Source organism: Euprymna scolopes, chromosome 41 (genome assembly GCF_053919585.1).
Source record: "Euprymna scolopes isolate OS-2025 chromosome 41, ASM5391958v1, whole genome shotgun sequence".
In the NCBI taxonomy this organism is placed as follows: Eukaryota; Metazoa; Mollusca; class Cephalopoda; order Sepiida; family Sepiolidae; genus Euprymna; species Euprymna scolopes.
This window is the reverse complement of record NC_136522.1, coordinates 35,022,017-35,035,783: the sequence shown is the minus strand read 5'-3', so window position 1 is coordinate 35,035,783 and position 13,767 is coordinate 35,022,017.

Below are 13,767 nucleotides of genomic sequence, written 5' to 3'. Positions count from 1 at the left end.
TAAATATTATCAAAGGCAAGATAAGTTACTTTTCTACCTAACTGGATAAGTTTTTAATGTTTTTATAAGTAAATGTCACTGTAACATTTACTGGGTGGTTTTCTAACACCATTTTATTTTCTTTCTTATTTTGAAGTGATTACCAAGTCTTCAAAGTCATCGTAGCCATCTTTTCTTGTTCGCCGGCAGCCTTTAGCATTACTAATTTTTTTTTATTTACTTGTTTTTCGGACTGAACAAACATTTTACATTAAATAAAAGCACTAAAAACTTATCCAGTTAGGTAGAAAAGTAACTTCTCCTGCCTTTGATAACATTTACCTGTTATATATTTGTTTTTGTTTTTTGACAACTTTTTCGAATCTATGTGTATAATAAAACAAACCCAAATATTTGATAATAATCTCATCTTTTACTCTATTTATTTATTTATTTATACAATTTTGTATTTAGTTCTTTCCCACTGCAAGAACTGTGACACCAGGGTCGGAAAGTGGAATTGAGAAGTCAGCACCCCAGAAGACGGGCACTCTGACTCGGTGAGGGCGCCTCAGGCAATTAGCAATAAACTAACTCCTTCTCAAAGAGAGAAGGCAAGGCCTGGGAGTACTGCACAGAACTTTACTTGCACCCACCATAAAATCAACAGGAACCGGATGATTACAGAAATGGTCTAAATCTCTATTGATTTTTGAGGCCAAGGATAAAAATCCGAAAAACTTGTTTTTGGTTGATGTGTTTTTCACGTCCTACTTACAGCATCATTCCACATTTTTATTTTGCCTTTGGCCTCCCCAAATCGTATTCATCTCTTTGAAATAACATTACCAATAAAAATGGAGCGGGTATAGTTCGGTAAGAATGAAGTTCATTCAGATTCAAACTAATGAGACAATCATCAAAATATTCTCGCATGTCATTGAACAGCAATAAAACAAAGATTGCTGGCAGTTGATGATTGAATCTGGTGAGCAAGTTAGGTATAGACTAAAGTTCATATCAAATATAGTTGGATTGCAAAAAGACTTGTGAATTTTAATAATAATTTCATGGACGATATTTTGTTATTCTGTATGACTTAAGAAATTAATATGAATTCTTTGAATTACTCAATTCTCATCTTGAATGTTAGTTAACACCATTTCAGCCAATAAAATCTTCAACCTTCTTTAACTGTGTTTTTTAAACTCCTACATGCATGCATTACACAATAAAGTGCCAACATTAATCTTTATTAGATTCTCGATTGACTTCAGTACAGACGATACTAAGAAAATCATTCAAATTTACTGAATACTTCTACCCATAATGGATGCTGGTACAGAACAATTTATCCTCGGATGACCTGGATTTCTTCTCATATAAAACTGATTTCATGTGTAACCTTGCTGAAATGGAAAGTGGGTATTTGCCGATAGTTTCTATTGAACCCAAAGATAGATTACTGGTATGTCTTACAATACTATGCACCAGTGAATCTGACATTAGTGGCAACTAAGTGTGCATACACAGTCTCCAAACTCCCAAATAAGAATCTCACCACTGAATGCAATTTTGAGGCATACCCAGAACGGTCAAGTATAGAGTAGGGCTGCTTTAGTAGATTATAGGGTTTGGAAATATAGTATATGTTATGTTGGGGGGGGGGACAGTATCGGATAAAATGCTTGTGATAATGAACAGTGAAGAGAGCTGATTCATCACATTTTATTTATGGAACGCCATTACAGGAAAATCAATTTAAACTAATTCTTCTCTACTTCCGAGTTATACAAGACACATAACTATCACAACATCTTTCTTCAACTGAGAGTGAACTCATCTAATTACTTAAAATTTTTTATTCTATTTTTATTTATTTATTTGTTAATCAGAGAATATAGAGTCTATTTATCTAAGGGTGTGGGAAGCTTTATAGATTTAGGAGCCTTTATACATCTGCAGGATCTTGTGGATATATTTAGAGGATCCACTGGTGTGTGATTCAATATCGGCTGCTTTGTTCATGTAGGTGATGCCTAGCACTCAGACCTCCTCCCCATGCTAAGGGTTAGTGATGATCTGTTCTGAAGTGTGTGTGGTGTTACAGCATTGCTGATTTGTAATGTTATTGTTAGTCAGATCAAGTTTCTCTCAGCTGGTTTGATGAATTGCCTCTTCCTTCAGCAGATGTTATCAATTTCAGGCTCAACTACGTAGGATTTTGGTGCTGAATGATCCCATAACTTCTTTTCTCATGCTGAACATAGATTTTCTGTTCTACATGTAGATCTGTCTTGTTTGTTATGCTGATTGTCATAACAGTTTGTTTTTTTATCTCTCCCTGTATTGCTATAATGCTGTTCTTGTCTGCTCATCACCACGTTGCTGCTTGGATACTAGTGGTGTCTGTATTCGTCAGCCATTGAGCAATTTTGCTGGAAAGTTGATGTTTGCAGACATTGGTGTGGCTCTGCATGCCATCATCACTAGATAGCTGTTTTTTCCAGTTTCTTTTGCTTTCAGCAGTATTCTCTTATATATTCTACCCATTCTTTCAGTAAATCCATCAGATTTTGGATAATGTGGCGATGATGTCTGGTTTGCTGTGAGATACAAAAGCTTAGGAATGAAATGTGCCATCTAGCTCTGTTACATTAGTTGGAATGAGGAGTGATTTTATTTCCTCACTTTTGGGGGATCTGGGTGTATCCCATTTTCATTGAAGATAGCACTGAAGAATTGGACTTGCTACTTGTTGATAGCAAATATGTTACTGTTAAATGTGAGACTTGCAGTCTGTGCTGTATCCATCAACATTCATAGGTTGTGGTTGTGTTCCTCTTTGCTTTGTCTGAAGACAATCACATCATTGATCAACACGAAAGTTCCAGTGCACTTTTCTGTTATCATATCCATCCTCTGTTGGAAAATGTCTTGGGACATAACTAAACCAAAGGCATTCTTTGGAAATAATATCTTCCAAAGGAAGTAATGTAGTTAACAACTGTGACTCCCTGTCTAGCTTAGAGAACAAATTTAGTGCTAGATAGTTTGTAGGAAAATTTCTCCATTGTTTGTGTTTTGTGGTCACAACATACGACATTCTTGTTTAGATCGTTGGTGTCTAAACATAAGTGGAGTTTGTCGTTGCTCATGTGCACATACACAATACTGTTTACCAGGTCTGTTGGCTCATCAACATTGCGAATTATTCCCTGAGATAGCACTTCATCCAATTCTGTTTTTTTTTATTTTGTCTCTCACGTGTATAAGTCATTTCCTGTGTGCATGAACTATCAGGTAATTATTTTGTCAAAGCGCAATGTGGTATTCTCTTGCAAAGTTACCAACCCAATCAAATTTATGCTTTCATCAGGTTTTTCATGGAATTGATTGCGGTATCGATTGAAAGAGCAACTGGAGCGCCTACTTAATAATTGACTGGGGCACACTTTGTTTTTTGGATGGAGCAGTGTAGGGTAACTAGTTTCAAGTTCTGAAGGGAGGTTAGTCCTTGTATAGTAGATCCCTGTGAGGTCACTACATCAAACTTAATGTACCTCCATTCGCCTTTTTTTTCACATGGAAGTCACCACTAAGGTTGAACGCCACTCGAGGATAATAGTTAATAAATGTGAGGTGATATGTGCATTGAATTCTTACGGATCCATGTTGTTAGATACTGGATTCATTGTGAGCCGTGAGAACTGCAGTTTCTTTCTGTGTCATGCCAGGACATGGTTGTCCATTTTGGTCTACACATTCCAGTAACATTTGCATAAGAGGAGTGTATTTCCTTCCACACGTGTCGATCTTAATTTTCAATTCATGAACCCTTTATTCTGTTTAGTAGTATTACATCTAATGTGGCGAATGCCTCTGACCGCGTTCTTTTTTCAACATGTTTTTTAACTGAATAAAACTCATTATTTATCTGGTCCTGAACGTTGATAGAGTTCTCTCAGGTTTAATAAGTATCGATATAAAATCTTTGTTCTTTATATACCTGTTCGTCTGTGACTGCCTGTTAGGGTCCCTTTCTACTTTTATACTGTGACACACCTTAGCCGAGTGGTTCTTCTGACAACACAATGAGCATGTGCTACCTCGAGCCAGGCACTTTCTATTTCAATGGATACGTCCACATTTACCACATGCGTCTGTGTTCATCAGTCTGTGCTTTATTGCATTTATTTGGCTGTCACGTTTCCCTTGTAGTTGACCCATCTGTCTCATATAATTCATTGAGGCCTCGAAATTCTTACATAAATTGAGAACTTCTGGTAAAGACATTGCCTCAGTTTTGCTAAGAAGCTGTGTTTTTTTTTTTAATTCTGGGTATTTTGCTCGAGCTCTGTTTGTTTCGAGAACAAATAGAGCCACAAACGAACTTTTGAATTGAACAATTCTACTTGTAAAATTATGCACAGAAAGAAATTAAGAACATCAATGATTTTCTGGCAAGATGGAAGCTGCACACACAAAAATGCACTGGATTATGCCTATCAGCTTCATTTTCAAATGATCACAATATCTAAATATACCACCTTAAACCCTCCTTTCTGGATAATAGAAGGATATGGTCGACTTGCCTGTCTTCAGGAATGTGTTTCACAGACAAGTACAACTCCCACTGTTGCTTGAAAAATTTGAGGGATACCACAAAATTTGATGTTTCCCAACACATAAGTGGTTTACTTGTGTGGTTCAACGTCATTGTTATTATTGTTTTAGATAATACAAAGCCGTGAAAAAAAGAGAATAGGTTCCTTATGGTTTTAATCACCGAGTTTTCAATGTGGTATCCTTTGTGTATAATAAACGCACATGGGCTTCACATTTCATAACAGCCAGTACCAAAAATACTGCTAGACTTCAGAGCAACTTCACAGTTCTCTATTCATGTCTGTCGTAATATTCTGTATTCATTTTTTTTTTTTTTCATTTTATTTTACTGCTGCCATCATGTTACAGTTTGTGTTAGTAAATGAAAGACAGTACAAAAGCATGTGGAGTTTACATTCAAGGGAAGTAACTCTTGACCGATTGTAATTTTCCTCTTGGGTGAAGTGTAAAAGTTGATGTGACAAGTTTGGATCATGTCAAGTGAAAGCAAAAGATAAAGACTGTCTACTCGCAAAAGTTGCTGACGTCACCAGAGTTAACATTACTTAAGCCAACTACGTCCAACGATGGAATACTGTTGCCATATCTGGGCAGGAGCTGCTAAAAACAGCCTATCCTGCCTTGACAGAGTACCAAAATAGACTTTGTGGCTTAGTGGGGGATGCCCTTTTCTCTACCCTGCAATGTCTCTCCCACAGAAGAGACTTTGCAAGCCTATCCTTGTTTTATCGTTATTTCCATGGTAGGTGCTCATCTGAACTCCAATCTCTGGTCCCCCCTCGCCAATCTTTCACGAAAAACACCCGTCTAGCTGAATCCACTGTGAAAAATTTCCCCCATTCTATATCTGTGCCTAAATCAAAACGCAGATTCCATGAACAAAGCTTCTTTCTTTGAACTGCACGCCTGTGGAACTCTGTTCCGTCTGCCTGCTTCCCACTGGACTACAACTTGGATGTCTTCAAGTCCAATATTAACAAATTCCTAATGAAACGCCCCCTTAAGTAAACACTTCATCAAATCTCCACACTAACGTAATGTACTTGCAATAACCCTTATCCCTGAGTGGCTTCCGGGCCTTGATAAGCGGTGATCACTGTGTAAAAAAAAAAAAACACCAAAACTGTTACCATCCAGGATTAGCGGGTCGTAAGGATATTGTATAGGTAAAGAAATCATCTGCTTCTGATAAAAAGAAGGGCCTGTGAAGTTATTTCCTCTAATAACCGGGAATAATCAGGCAGTGATCTCTGCTGATATAGAAGAGAAATGGAGACAATCATTTGCTTTTTTTGTGGATCTTAGCACATTTTGGAAGAACACATTTTTCTCACTTGGAGAGAACTTGAATGCCTACTAAACAATGTTCTCAAGTGTCTAACGTCTCCCTGTGCAGGAGTCTGTCGGGAAAACCTAACATGAGGATACATTTTTTTTCTGCAAGTAAACCCTAACTAAATATTCAAAATCATATAGTATTCGTGACCCAAATATCTTCTCAGTATGGCAAACTAATACTGGCTTTTATAAGGAATGGTGCACCTTCTCCAAGAGATGTTACCTCAAATAACAGCACAAAGCTGGATACTCCACCAGACAAAAGGAATTCTTGTCTTGGAATCCAGTAAGATCAAGAAACATATACTATAACTTATGTAAACGGTTAGTTGAGGGGGAGGAAAATTATGTTCCAAACTTCTTTACTAACTTAGTGTTTGAGAGCTAAAAGAGAACTGTTCTCAGAAACTTTAATGCAATATTCGAATATCTCAAATAAAGATCAAGTGTTGGTCCAGGAATTGGGTCCCTTGATTTCTGAGAATTTCGACTAACATAAAATGAAGCAGTGACGATATTGCAATTGTTGTCACACATTGTAGGGAGAAAAATGAATGGATGAATAAATGTTTTCATCGAACTGGACATCCCCCACCTTATATATTGTCGCGGTGCACTCACATTGTAGTTTATGTTTTGTCGGCCATTTTTCATTTGGGTACAATCTTATATACACCGCCTGGCGGTAAATAACCGTTTTCTCAAGTCAAACAGTGACGTTAAATTTGAACTCAACTCCAAAATCCAACTGTTCTCTTCTCACTGCACTTTCCACACTGACCGCACGATGCATGAGGTAAGGTTCTTTACTTTTAACCACACGCCCCCTTGATCTTTAAGATCAATAATTAGTATCATAGTCCGCCATCCACGCTGGATGCGGTGCGATCGTCGAAGAGGCTCTTCTTCAGACACTTCAACATCAGCATCAACCTCCTCTTCCTCTAATGGCAAGGAGACTCTCCATATATCTAAAATGTGACGAGGCATTCTGTCAATCGCTACCTTGTTTTTGGAGAGTACTTCAGTCACTGTACTTTTTCCGCAGCGAGTCGTGCAATGAGAATTGGGTGGTTTCTTGATGCCACAGCTTTTATAGGAAAGAAAAAAAAAGAGAAAATGGCCTCCCCCTGGTATTTATGGACTGATGATCACGTGATGTGAGGAGAGGGGGGGAGGGGTATGCAAATGAGATGTGGTTGGGTCTCTCTATAATTCCATTTCCACTTGGACGGTATGCAGCTCTAAAATATAGCCCCACATTCCACTTCGCACATAAGTCTCTAAAAACTTCAGAGCGGAAAGACGTACTATTATCCACCAACACCTCTTCTACTGGCCCCCTTTCCATAAAAACCTCCTCGACAACTCTTTTTACCTCTTCTGCTGTTTCATTCTTGATTCTCCGCCATATCGCTACTCTCCCAGGCCCACAATCAATCATAGTTACATGCGATTCATGTTGATAATGTGTGATGTCAATGGCCAATCTCCACCAATTCTCTTCAACATGCAGTTCCCCTTTTTCATGTCTAGCCGGTGCAGGGTCGATTGATTGGCATTCCCTTCATTGTTTCACCACCTTTTGGACGTCTTGCATTTTGACATGCAGGTTTACTTTTCTTGCCAGGTAAAGGGTCCATTCCAAAATGATGCAGGTTATGCAGGTCTTTTAAATTCTCTACTGCACAACATGCTGGAGCCCCGTCTCTTTCCTTGTGTAGCCAGGCTTTCTTGACTCTTGTTAGCCCATCTACTTTATTTTTTTGTGACGGAAATAAGGTAATAGTCTCCCAGCGCTCCAAGTCTACGCTTGATAAGCATCTCCACTGCTCCTTTTGTTTTGATCCGCTTATCACCAGACAGCTCCGATTTAATCCACAACACCACTGTTGCAGAGTCTGTTTTAATGTTCACTATCTGTGGCCCCCATTTTAGAGCCAGATTGATGTCTTTCATCACAGCATCGAGTTCCGCAACATTGATATGGGCGCTATCATCCTTTTTGCATAGACAAGCAGCATCTTCAACAGCCACTTCTCCTATTTCCAATAATACCCCTAATGCTACACTGCTAGCATCAGTCCATATCACCCCTTCATGGCCCTCCTTTACATGCCATTCTCCTCTCACAGGGTCCATTTTTTTCACTTCTGCAATGACTTCTTGTATCATGAGAAGCACTTTTTGATCAAATATATCTTCCCAACTGTCTGTCCCAGTCTGCCTTTTAATAAAACTGCACACAGTCCGCAGCCATCCAGCTATTGGGTTGCAGCCAACCAGCTTTCCACATATAGAGAAAAGCTCTCTCTTGGTTAGGTCAACCTTGGCTTCAGGGATCTCATTTCCTCGCCCAAACATCAATTTTCCTGCCTTATTGTTCTGTAGTCGAAATCTCAAAGCCATTCCGTTTTCCAGTGACTCAGGTGGTTTTGTCGTCAGTCCATATGCTTTGATATGCTCTCTCACCCTTTCCGCAGTCACCTCTGTTTCATCCACTAGTACATTGTCGATGTAAGAGCAGGCGCCTCTCTTTACTGCATCGTTTTTGGCCAGCACTGTCTTAAGAACTGCCGTCATTATCTTTGGTGCGGGGTTCAGACCAAATCCTAATCTGGTCAGACAATAAACTTGACCTTTGTACTCTACCAATTGATATTTCCACAATTTCTCATCCACATGAAGTTGGAGGTAGGCTGACTTCAGGTCCACAATTTTAGTTGCCTACTTCATCCTCCTCCATTTCCTTACGACTTCTTCACACACGTTGATTCCGTCCTTTGTGTGACAAGCGACAAACTTGTTCAGCTCATGGAAATCCAACACTGGCCTAACTTTCTTCTTAATAGGTTGGACCACAGCCAGGAGTGGCAAAATTCCTTCGACTTTCCCTGATCACGGCATTAATATTCCTTCATTTATCCATCTCTCAACTTCTTTTTCAAACTGCAGCTCCACAGCTCCTTTTAGTGTGCTTTTGTAGCAGCTGACCCGATTCATCAATACAGGTGGCTCTGCTGTCCATCACCATTCTACCATCCATTTTTCACCATCGAAGCAAGTTCGAAAGTCATCATCCTCAATCAGACACGGTCGGGGTTTCGACGGTTGGTTGGTATCACCCCTGGTTACACTTCCTGTTATTCCCGGTGCACTCTGATTGCCAAACTTCACCTGGCCTTTAGCAATAGCAGCTCCTCCCAGTCGGTCTATCACATCCAGGCCCAGCACCACATCAATTCCTGCCATCAGTCTATCCAGCACGATCACTCTTAGTCGCAATGGCATATTCCTTACTACAATCTCTGCATTGGCCTCTCCACAGCATTCCACTTCTCTGCCATCCACCGCTCTAACGTTGCTGGTTCCATTCCAAGAGTTGGCGACGCTCGTAGTAATGAGTGTTGTTGTACATCCAGTATCAACAAGAGCTCTAGCCCTCTTTCCATTGATTGTGATCACTAACTATGGCAACAAACTCTCATATGCCTGTTCAGTATAAAAGGGGTGACTACTGGCGCAATAGCACCTCTTTACTCGTTTCCCGGAAGTGAAAGGCAATTTCTGCTAATGTGCTCTACTTGGCCACACTGAAAACAGATAATGTCTGGCCGTGGTTCCCTACAGTCTCTCATCAGGTGTGGTCCTTGACATCGAAAGCATTTACTGGTAAATCCACGGGCTTGCTTCATCACTGGTCGCTCCTTTCCGCTTGCCACAGCAGCCGCGACTGCCCCCAGCTCACCGGACTGTTTCGTTAAAACTCTAGCATGCCTTCGAATCTCCTCCACCTCCATGGTTTCAATATCAGTAAGTCGTTGCAGTTCCATGGAGATGCGATCAGGGAAACCAGTTACAAGCGCCAGCTTTACAGTCTTCTCAAGGCTGCATCCCCCATATCCAGCCAATCCTGCTAGTCGCCTTATCTCTGTCACGTACATGTCCACAGACTCCCCAGTCCAGGTGACTCTTTTGAGCTTGTTGTAAGCCTTAAACGTGCTCTCGGAAAATGTGGTCTTTAACCAGTTCTCGATGCTCTCAGCAATGGCCTGATCCGTCTCTCCCATTTCTAGATAGACCGCTAGAGCACTTCCTTCCAAATACATAGGTATTAATGTGGCTACATCCTCGATCTTCTGCAGCCTTGCCACCAACTTAAGCTTGTTAAGCCACGCAACCACGTCACCTTCTCCAATAAATGGCCTCAGGATATCCCTGCTCAATCTTACTCGGTTACCCATTTTTGTCACTGCGCCGAAATAGCTTGACGTTAAATTTGAACTCAACTCCAAAATCCAACTGTTCTCTTCTCACTGCACTTTCCACACTGACCGCACGATGCATGAGGTAAGGTTCTTTACTTTTAACCACAAACAGAGGTGAAAGAAATCTCATTTCAACTCCATGAAAATGAATAGCAGAGACTTTGATTCCGAGCAGAATCGAACATAAACACAATCAATTTACACATGGAATTCTTTTGGTTGTATTCGATTCGGCAAAGAATTAATTCTGTTCATTTGTTTTCTCTCTCGTGAGATCGGTGCATGTTGTAACAATACTTTCTCATAAATACAGCACGTTGGCAGCCAACCCAGCTGTTTGCCCAGGTGCTAGCCCCAGCCAGGGGGGGAGGAGGCTCCTGAAACAACGACTGACGCTACCAGTCACGTGCTAACAAGTTTTTTCACGAATGCGATTCACTACTACTTGCTTCCTGAGACCCACCAGCAACGAACTTCACTTTCAGTCTCCAGTGCTTCCAGCTCACTCCAGCGGCTTCCTGCTCATTCCTGCAGCCTTTCCAGCCCTTGGTGCCTCCAGCTCGCCTGCTACCTTGCTCCTTCGGCCTGCAACTTCGCCTGCCACCTCGCTCCTCCGATCTGCAATCTCGTACCTCTGGTCTGCTACCTCGTTCACACCTTGTTCCTCCAGTCTGCAACCTTGCTCGCACCTGGCTCCCTACCGATCGTCCGTTTCCTAAACACTGACCCCACTGTTCTCAGTGTCGTCCGTTCCTTAACACTGATCCCCGAGTTCTCAGTGTCGTCCGTTCCTTAACACTGATCCCCGAGTTCTCAGTGTCGTCTGTTCCTTAACACTGACCTCCGAGTTCTCAGTGTCCACCATCCGTTCCCGATCGCCCTGACGTCCAGCTGATCGTTCCAGACCCAGCGAGCAACCCTGATCGATGCTACATCTGGAGTACCTGTTCCAGACCTCCAGTGACGTGCGACCTTCCAGGCGATCAGCATCCAGATCATATGAATTTTTGCTTCCTTTAAAAAAATAAAAGGCAAACCCTCGTCGTTAATCAAACAACCTGTGTCTGTCATTCTTCCTTGCCTTTTTGCCTGTGTCTACCTTGTTAGTTATTGGGTCGATTGTCCCCGTACGACCGGCCCCGCAATAATATAACCGTTCTGTCAAATACAACGATCGTTAAATAGAAAACTCAAATCTCAATGATAAAAGGCAGAAAAGATTTAAAGGGAGGTAACTCCCACATAACTATTCCTTATTAAGGGAAATAATTTCCAATTTTATCTTTTTTTCGGACAAAGGAATCCTTTCTTATTTACCGTTTTTGGATTTTGTTTTTATATAAACTTTGTTTTTGTTTTTATTGCTTATTATTTGAACTATTTGCACTATTATTCTTATCTCATATCTTATTCTTACAACGTTTAGACTAATATAACTTTCGACGTTAAAAATAAAGGTCGATGGTTATCGATAATTTGTAATTTTTTAATATTATGGCAATGAAGAATGTTTACAAAATGTCTACGCACGTTCGTAGACATTTTGTAAACATTGTTTTTAAAAAATAAAAAATAATACTTCTATTATGTTTTAAACGACTGTAATAGTTTATTTTGGAAGTATATTTCATAAAGAAAATTGACAACCCACTTTAAAAACAGAAATTACGAGTTTTATATATTTTATTCGCAGCTTTTGTTGACTCTTCTGGCGGCCATGTTGTAAGCCCTAACGGTATTTTTGGAGATTACCTAATAACGTTATTATTTCCGCACGCATATAAGAAAAATGAATGATTTTTATGAAAATTGTAAATTGTTAGGTGTGTAGAGAGGACATTTAATGGTTGTATTCGGCAATGTTTTTTTGGAGCTCCGATGGGATTTGCCTCCGCGCTAGCAGACGAATTCCGTTCTAATCACGTGGTCTCGTGCGGCGACTGCAAAAAAGTGAAAGGGTAATAATACGAAACGCAATGGCTCATTTATTTCAGTGTTTACGTAGTTTGTTGCGCTTGTAATTATGTTGTTGTTGTTGTTGTTTTTTTTTTTTTAAACATTTATCTCAAATATATAGCAAATAAATGGGTTCTCCAGCTTTTGTTCAATTTGAAATAATTGCGCGTGTACTTATGGCTAATTACGCGTGTAATTATGATTTTAGTTACTTTTATAGCATTTTCAAGTTTTACGATATATTTTTTATTGAATTGTTAGGTGAAAGTACAGAATAGTTACAAAACACCCTCACCTTCCAATGTTAAGTAATAGTTTTCTAAATATAACGTTGGCTCATTTATTTGAGTTTTTACGTAGTTTCAAATTTTTTTTTTTAGTGTTTACGTAGTTTTATTTTATTTCGTTTATTGGCTAACTAGAAAACCAAAAGAAAATTTTCCCATTCAAATTTACAATAAAATCAAATTAAAAGCAAATATACAACAGATAAATGTATTGTCAATAAAAATTACTTTGTAATAATCTACCTGCATGGCATTTTAAAGTAGTTTTAAAATGTTTGTTTCATATCAAATATTAATCCTTTTTTAATTCGAGTAGCCACCTGACTTCATAAAAAATACATATATCGTAAAAAAAATAAGCCAGGTAAATATAAAAGTAACGAAAATCATAAGATAAATGTAAAAGTAACTAAAATCATAATTACACGCGTAAAAACAATATATTACGTAAAAACTCAAATAAAATTCAAGAAAAGCGCGTCATTTCTTATATTTATTTCGTTTCTTTATTTCCAATTCATTTTTTGGTAGTTACCGCACGAAATAAGATCACGTGATTAGAACGGAATTCGTCTGCTAGCGCGGAGGCAAATCCCGTCGGAGCTCCGTTTTTTTTCTTTCTTTTTTTTTTTTTTTTTACATCGGCAGTGTCTTATTTGCGACAGAAAAAGTTTTAAAATGTTTTTAAATGTAGAATGTCGGTAGGTCACCAATCTGTCGAGGATGGAACATGTTAGCCACCCTTGTAGCAGTGGAATAGTGCCCGCTTTTGTTAAGTGGAGGAATAAAAAGATTATAGTGGCATGCTTCTCTAGACAAGAAATGAGTACACGAAATATTATTATTACAATCAAAATACATTTGAACGAAGAAGAAGCATTAAAAATAAGCACACTAAAACAGGGTCATGTATTTACATATATACAAGGAGTATTTATTTACATAGAAGTATTGAATAATATAAAGTGTGTTTGTGTACACGGATGTGTGTGTACGAACCTTTTTCGGGGTCAACGGCCAACTAGCACCGTGTGTGTATGTATGTGTGCGTTGGGGTGGAGAGGGCTCCCGTAAGCCGTGGTGAAGGCAACTTTCTAGGAGAAGCAAATCTCTGATTTAAAAAACCATAAAGCGGGAGACCAGTACCCGCATTAAGCTGGTCTGCAGTTTAACTTGTTGCTGGCTATCTAGCTCTTGCTTGTTGCTGGATGTAACATTTTGAACTAAGAGAGAGCTGTCGTACAAAGCTAAGACTCCATAACATCATCTGTGTATAGATACTCTTTCAGGCATTTGTCTATTAAAATGGT